Below are 7,696 nucleotides of genomic sequence, written 5' to 3'. Positions count from 1 at the left end.
TCCATCTTGACCCTTCATCCATGGTCCTTGAAGCCCAAGGAGTCTAATGCATCAAGAATCTTGAAGATCCAAGCAAGGTGGGTGATCTTAGATTCTCCTTCATCTTCATTAGGAACTTGTGGGACCCATCAAGTGATGATGGAGGTCCCCCATGTCTCCATGATTGAGGCCAATGGCCCATTTCTTTGCATGCATGTTCCATGGATGGGGCCATTCTCCATGGACCTCATTATGGCATTTTCCTTTAATGTATGTCATTTTCCTCTCTTGTGGTTGGATTATTTTTATTTTTCATTATTTTATTCTTGATTTCCTGATGTGTGTGGCCCACTTAGTGGCCCTGGAATATCCAGACCGTCCAAGCAAAGTGGACGCCCATGGCTGTCCATTCCTTGCACGTTGGCACTCTATTTGCTCCATTTTGGGCACATGCAATGGGTTTCATGAAGGGGGTATGGCCTGGATGTTTGTGGGGTCTACTAAGGTGGATCACAGTACAAATTTTGTGGGGTATTTTCCCCTTTATTCATTAGTTATGTTCAGTTATTTTCAGACTTACCTTGCTGTCTAGAAAAATTCTAGACTGTTTCTGGGTTGTTTTTGGCATAGATTATGGACTGATTAGAGGGTTGTTTTACCCCCATTGTTGATTATTTCTGGAGGTGTGGAACCCACCTAGAAGTATGATAAATTTTACCTTCATCCGTCCCTATTTGATCACCCAAAAGAGTGGGCCAAGGAGGGTGGATAGTCCAGATTTTTCTGAATTGTCTAGCCACTCTGCATGCTGTACAAACATAATTATCAGTTTGTTTTTGAAATAGTGGGCCACCTTTGTGGACCCCACCTCATAGTATACTTGTACAGGGATGTTAGCCTTGCATTTTCCCAAATTTTGGCAGACTTGGGCCCACTCAAATGGGGTGCACAAGTCAAGGGCAACAGCATGTTTCAGCAGGAGTTATTTCTGGACCTTACTGTCCATATTTTATATAAATTAAATAAAATACTTATACTACCTCAAAAATTTTAAAATTTTTCAAAGAGGTGTCCCATCCATGGTAGTACCTACCTGCAAAATTTTAGGGCCAATAGATCCCAATTGGCATCCAAAAGATGTGGGTCAATATAGTGGACTGTCAGAAATTTCTGTTGTACAATCTAGCAGCATAGTCCCCTAAAAACAAAATTTTAAAAATATTTTCTTACAAGGTGGATCATATTTCTAGGTCCCACTTTATTTTAGGCTTGATGAGGGACCTTGGGTCCAAATTTCAAGAATTTTGAAAGCCCAGAGCCCACCCATTTGGATGGCTCAAATTCAGGACAGTTACATTTCCAGCAACATTCCAACCTGGACAGATTGTAATTTCAAAATTTATTAAAATACTTTTTGGTATTCAAAAATTATGAAAATTTACAGGGAGGTGACCCACCCATGATAAGACCTACTTACAAAATTTTAGGGCAAATGGACCCCTGTGCAAACCGTGGCAAGGGCCGGATTTTCCCACCACATTGGGACGTCCAGATCAGTCCGATTTTCTGGACAGACTGATTTATATAAATTAATTAAAATACTTACTAGTTATCCAAAAATCTCAAAATTTTGTATAAGTGTGGCCCACCCATGGAAGGACCACCCTACAACTTTTTAGGGCTATCGGGCCCCTGTACCAACCATGGTGTGGCCTGCATTTGGATCAGTTTTGGGCCAAATACCCAGGCCCGTAGGACTAACCACCATGGGACACACCCCTACCTTGGGTTGCTGGGCCTGTATTCCAACAGCATGGCCCACTTGAAATAAGTGTTATATATCCCCCTTCTTATCTGATGGGGCCCACTGTGATATGTGTGAGTCATCATGGGTTAGTAACCCATCTAGATTAAATAAATTTCTGGACTCCAGTAGGTCCAGGAAATGGGTAGGCTGGAATTCCAGCAAGGGGCCCAAATTTGCTGCATGGTTGATTGTTTTGGAGCTATTGTGGCCCACTAGATTTAAGGAAATATTGCACATACTCTTTTCCTTCTTTCCTTAGACATTTTTGGGCTTAATTAGTGCCTCTTAAGGCCCACCTTTATGGTGATATTGTAGGATAACCTTAACCAGATTTTTAAGTAGTTTTATAGGCTCAATGGACTGTAAACCTCTTCCATGAGCCCAACATTATGTAAGGGCTGACCTTATTGAATTGTGAGCCCAATGGGCTGTACTATAAGCTGATCATGTATTATGGGCCTTAATGCCCTCATGAAGTACTTAATTGTGGGCTGACTTGTAAGGCCCACATTAATGCATATTGTGGAGGGTCTTGCTAAGTCTTTGGGCTGATATGGCAAGGCCCACACTGTCAGTTTAGGCCCTGCCCACGTATATTTTTGAGTTATGGGCTACCCTCTGAGTCCACCATAAAGCATGAATTGAATGACTTTTGTTTTTGGGCTATTTCCTCAAGGCCCATTATGTGATATTATATATATGTATGGCCGCCCTTTTGTGCTAGTAATTAGGCCTTGTGGACTAAGTCCTTTTGGATAGGCCCATTGATCTTGGGCCTATACTCTCCCATCTATTGTGATAGGCTTAGGGGTAAGAATATGCAAGAAGGTGGGCCCTTGGCCGCCCATTAAAATTGACCCTATACTTGGGCTAAAAAGTGAAGCCCAACTCACTTATGTTAAATGTGAGAATTGCCCATGAAGCTCACCACAACATATCAGTTTATGACCCTTATGGTTGGGCCCAAACCTCACTTGAGGGCCCACTATATGGTCTATGAGATTGGGTTTGGTGTATAGCCCATTAGACCATGCATTGCTTAGGCCTTAGACCTTACATTATATGTGAGTGGGCTACCTTTTGGGACCCAGCTGAGGTTGGATGTCTTCCTTGGTGGCCCTAAGGTAGGCCCATAGAGGCCCTTATAGGTGGTTGAAGGTCCACCTTGGGCCTGGCTAGGACCATTTCTTTTTAAGATCATGACTCTCTCTTAGCTTGTGGATCATCCCAAAGTACTGGGCCCCCACTAGAGGATTTTTCTTCTCCTTAAGACACCTGTCTATGTGCTTAGACCTTAACCCTCCTTAGGACGGAGGATTCCATATTCCACAAGAAGCACACTTACATTCTTTTGACCCATATCCACCATCTATATGAATTGATTACATTGTGTGGTGGTCATTGAGGGATGGAGTTTCTCCCCTTGTGCACATTGAGTGCCTAAAGCTTGTGCATGATCTGTGTGTGCGACTCATGCATTAGTATCGCATTTCATGATGATACCGCCCTTACTTCATCAAGGCCTTGCCTCCATAGGGACATTCATGGATGACCGTATGTATGGACACCAGAAATATTACATGAGCATACCGGGTGCATAGGATGCTCATGGGTGAAATTTTTAAAATTTTCATGGTACCAAAGATCTGCTCCAACGCCGTGACCGAGTGAAAACTATGAGCGCATGAAGGCCTTATACCGTTAGGCCGCGACTCCCACTGTCGTGTAGTCGGTTGTATAGGGGTGTGACCTTATCTGCCTGGTGTGAGGAGACATTGCTAAGCTGAGTCTGACCAGCTCGTAAATGGGTGTGCTACCTTCAAGCCTTGTCAGTGATTGGCTGTCCACTGGCGGGTAGTGAGGTCTCTTATGCTCGTTTGACTATGCGGGGTTTGTAGAGCGACAGTCATTCAGCAGTGTAATGGACCCCAGTGATTTTCTTATGATTGGAAATGTACTTGATATGTGGTTTGGATATGAGCACTGGTATTACTTGCATCGCATTAGCATTGGTTGTGTAAGCCCCTTCATGCATTGCTTTGGTATGGCGTCCAGTACTCATTGCATCGTATTTATGATAAGCCTTGGTAAGACTAGTGATATTCTCATTGAGCACGTTTCTTTCCTTGTACATCTTGTTATTCTTCTGTGCACCTTTGTCACACACTTACACCACCCTCTAAGCTTCTATAAGCTTATGCACGATTGATGCGTGCAGGAGACTCTAGGAAGGCATCGTAGTAGAAGAGCGTGAAGTAGAGTTGAGTTAAGGACTCCAGTGTTGCTGACCTTTCTCTCTTTTCTCATGATCTTATGTATGTCCTTTCGAACCTGATGTAAGCTTGTAAAAGTTTAAATTCTTAGTGAATTTTGTAATGTGTGCCCCTTGTTATTATCAAATGTACTTGCTATAATCGTGGGTATGCTCGTAGTAGAATGATTATTCTATTATGGAAATCCTCCTTGTAGGATCTCAGGATCGGAACCTGTTTCAGGAGCCGAGAATGAGGTACTACGGAGGCTGTTGCGGCCAAAACCGGCCATCGGGTTCCTTGTAATCCAGTTACCGAGTCTGGGGCATGACAGATCTCATTCACTTCTGATCCCAAGTCCTAAAATTATCTCAAAAAATGGATGAACGGGGTAGATTTCTCACAAACATCACTGTAGGCCTGTTTCCAGTGCAGCAACTTCCCGGGAAAGGCTTTAGCAGGAAATCCGTGTCCCGACACTATCTAATAAATTATACATATTTTTAATTAAGTTAAATCCAAACCTAAATAATTTGTACACAAATTTTTAATTTTTAAACTAGAATAAGAATGGAAGAAAACTATGAATGTAACCACTTCTTCATTCTGTATTTTCTTAAAGTAAAGTCAACTTCACTTATACCATGGATCTGTCTCATTTTGGGGCATACCCTAAAATGATCTATTAAAATATACATCAAAGTGGCCCCACAGAGCCCCTTGGAGGGGACGCAGTTTGGCTCACTAGCCAGTTGGCTAGTACTCGGTGCTTTGTGGACCCCAACATGATGTATGATTTTTATCCATGCCGTCCATTCATTTTTAAAGAAGGTTTTAGGGCTTTCTATAAAAAAAATGAGGCACATCTAAAACTCATGTGGACCACACCACACGAAAACAGTAGTGATTGAATGTCCACCATTAAAAATATCCTAGGGTCCACTGTAATGTTTATTTGACATTCAACCTTTTGATTAGGTCAAACAGACCTGGATGAAGGATAAAAAGACACATCAGCTTGATCCAAAACTTTTGTGGCTGCAAGAAGTTTTTAATGGCAGGCCTAAAATAAACACTGTATGGCTCACTTGAGATTTGGATCTACCTCATTTTTGGGCTCATATCATAAAATGATCCGAAAAAATGGATGGATAGCATGGATGAAACACATACATCATGGTGGGGCCCACATAGCACGTGCAGGGTAACCAGCCAATCCTTTTCCCATTGGAGGACCGAGTCCTGACCCTGCCATGTCCCATGCAACCTACCCTCTTCTCTATAACTAACCCAAATGCTTCGTACTTTCACCAAACCAAACCATCGTAGCTTCTTGCACCGACCCTTTCAGAGCATTTTTTTCGTCCAAAGTAGTGCAGGCATTTGAGAGCCATGTCAACGGTGTCCATCAACGAGATCAGGAAGGCCCAACGAGCAGTGGGTCCCGCCATGGTGCTTGCAATCAGTGCAGACACACCACCAAATGAGGTGATGCAGGCAGGCTACCCAGATTACTACTTTAGGGTCACCAAGAGCGAGCACATGAAAGAACTGAAAGAGAAGTTCAGGCAAATGTGTAAGTACATAAACAACCTACTGACTTTGTATTATTAGCTATATTTTCTTCATTAATTCATATCATTTAATTTAATCTTAACTAAAATGAGATGAACTGACTTGTACGTTGCACTCAAAAGGGTCCTGTTACAAGAATCATCACTCCTTTTTGTTAGTTTTCTCTCTTCTTCTTTTTTTTTAAAAAAAATTATAAAATAGAATTTAGAAAAAGGATTGTGACTTTTGGTGATTGTTGGTGACAATTCATCTATGAATGGTGGTGCCTCTCGATAAATAGAGCATTATTTGAATTCAAAATGATAATGAAAAGATACTATTAATGTTGGAAGAATGACATTGTTTAAAATACACCATTGAAGAATATGTCTTTCGATGAAAAGTATCTTACAGCATGTATTGTGACTCTATATAAACTCATATTTGGGTCAATCTAATAATAACAATTCCAACAATTTCCCCACCATTGTCTTTTTCTTCTCCATTTTCGATTTTAAATGTTTTTTTTTAAAAGTTATAGTTTTCAAGTGCTTAACTTCAAACAGTTTTTCAGACAATCAATTGCAAACAATTTTCACGAGTTAAACTGTAACATTACGGAAGTCAGATATGTACGCAGTAAAAGTATGTTTAGGGTGCAGTTTTTCGATTTTGCAAGACGGAAGCTCACATTTCTTCAGTCTTAGAGAAGAGGCTTATTGTATTTTGAAAGTGGATTTGCTATAACCCTTTTACAAATTGGTTTAATCATCGGTAAGATGTGAATTTCCCCTTAAAGATAACGACATCATAACACCCCTTAAGCTTATCTTTACATTACACTCAAACTCATATTTCGAGCCATGCATGTGATAAATCGATGATCGGCAAACGTCACATGTACCTAATAGAGGACATACTCAAGGAGAATCCCGACATGTGTGCTTCCATGGCGCCCACCCTCAATGCCCACCAAGACATAGTCATTGTCGAGGTCCCTAAGCTCGGTAAAGAGGCAGCAGTTAAGGCCATCAACGAGTGGGGCCAACCAAAATCTAAGACCACCCACGTAGTCTTCTGTGCAACGGGTGGTGTCGACATGCCTGGGGCTGACTATCAACCACACAAAGCTACTCGGCCTCCGTCCATCTGTCAAACACTACATGATGTATCAAATAGGCTGCTTTGCTGGTGGCACGGTCCTTCGCCTCGCAAAAGACCTAGCAGAAAACAATGCTGGTGCACGTGTTCTAGTTGTGTGTTCGGAGATCACTGCCGCCACCTTTCGTGGCCCATCTGATACCTACCTTGATGGCCTTGTTGGTCAAGCACTCTTTGGAGATGGTGCGGCTGCAGTGATAATCGGTGCTGATCCTAACTCCTACGAGCAACCGATTTTCCAGTTTGTTTCAGCCACACAAACCATACTGCCTGATTCAGATGGTGCAATCGAACCATACTGCCTGATTTAGATGGTGCAATCGATGGTCACTTAGGTGAGGCTGGCCTCACATTCCACCTACAAAAGGACGTGTCAGGGATCATTTCAAAGAACATTGAGAAGAGTCTAGTGGAGGCGTTCGAGCCACTCGGCATCAATGACTGGAATTCTATTTTCTGGATAGCGCACCCAGGTGGGCCTGCGATTCTTGATCAGGTGGAGGAGAAATTGAATCTAAAGACAGAGAAGTTGAAGGCCACAAGGCACGTGCTAAGCGAGTATGGGAACATGGCTAGTGCATGTGTTTTATTTATTTTGGATGAGATGAGAAGGAAGTCAAGAGAGGAAGGGAAGACAACGACCGGAGAAGGGTTGGATTGGGGTGTGCTATTTGGATTCGGACCTGGCCTGACTGTTGAGACTTTGGTCTTGCATAGCCTTCCTACAACTGTGGCCCACTAACTTTTGGGTCCACCAAATAATAAGGTCATGATTTGAATGGTTGAATTATTGTAAGTTTCAGTTATATTATGTTCTGCATTAAGTTACAATCTGTAATAAATTCAGTGGTTTTTTAAAAATACATACATATATATATATATATATATATATAATCGCATATCTTTTAGGTTATTTATCGAGAAATGCTTGCTTTTGCCTGAT

The 7,696-nt window shown here is 41.9% G+C and overlaps 1 pseudogene; it reads left to right on the top strand.

The window, feature by feature from the left end:
* The first annotated feature begins 5,430 nt into the window (after positions 1-5,430).
* On the top strand, positions 5,431-7,495 carry LOC131253047 (chalcone synthase 2-like; annotated as a pseudogene).
* The last annotated feature ends 201 nt before the right edge of the window (positions 7,496-7,696 follow it).

Source organism: Magnolia sinica, chromosome 1, assembly GCF_029962835.1.
Source record: "Magnolia sinica isolate HGM2019 chromosome 1, MsV1, whole genome shotgun sequence".
NCBI classification, from domain to species: Eukaryota; Viridiplantae; Streptophyta; class Magnoliopsida; order Magnoliales; family Magnoliaceae; genus Magnolia; species Magnolia sinica.
The sequence above is the reverse complement of the archived record's forward strand: the minus strand, read 5'-3'. Positions and strand labels throughout refer to the sequence as shown.